The following is a 557-nucleotide window of genomic DNA, read 5'->3' on the forward strand; positions in this document are numbered from 1 at the left end:
GTTCCTATTTAACTCCAGGAAGAGAAATCCACCAGGAAAGAAAGACAGCCCAACCAGGACAAGTGATTTTTTTTCCCCTTCTCCTCTCCCCAACCAAAAAAAAGAAAAGAAAAGAAGATTGTAAATGCTTTATTTGTTTATTTAGTGATTTTTTGGGGTTGTTTTTTCCTTTCTTTCTTTGTTGTTGTTGTTGTGTGTGTGTGTGTTGTTGGATAGGATTAACACCAGGATACCCAAATGTAGAGTAGGTTAAGAAGACCTGCTTCCAGGGGAGGGGATATATATATATATACACACATAAAAAAAAGAGAGAAAGAAGGGAGTAGAACTGATTATTTTATTTTATTAATCAGACACAAACACACACACACACACACACACACACCCCGAGAGGAGAAGGTGGAGGAGATCTACCAGGTGTTATCGTGTGGACGGCTGACCAAGGAGGAGAAGGTGTTGGAGTGAAGGATCTGCCCTGAACTTGGTCCTTGGTCCTTGGTCCTTGGTCCTGGGGAGTGGGGTGTGGGGAGTGGGGGAGTGGGGAGTGGGGGAGTGGG

Source organism: Callorhinchus milii, unplaced genomic scaffold, assembly GCF_018977255.1.
Source record: "Callorhinchus milii isolate IMCB2004 unplaced genomic scaffold, IMCB_Cmil_1.0 Scaffold18, whole genome shotgun sequence".
Lineage (NCBI taxonomy): Eukaryota > Metazoa > Chordata > Chondrichthyes > Chimaeriformes > Callorhinchidae > Callorhinchus > Callorhinchus milii.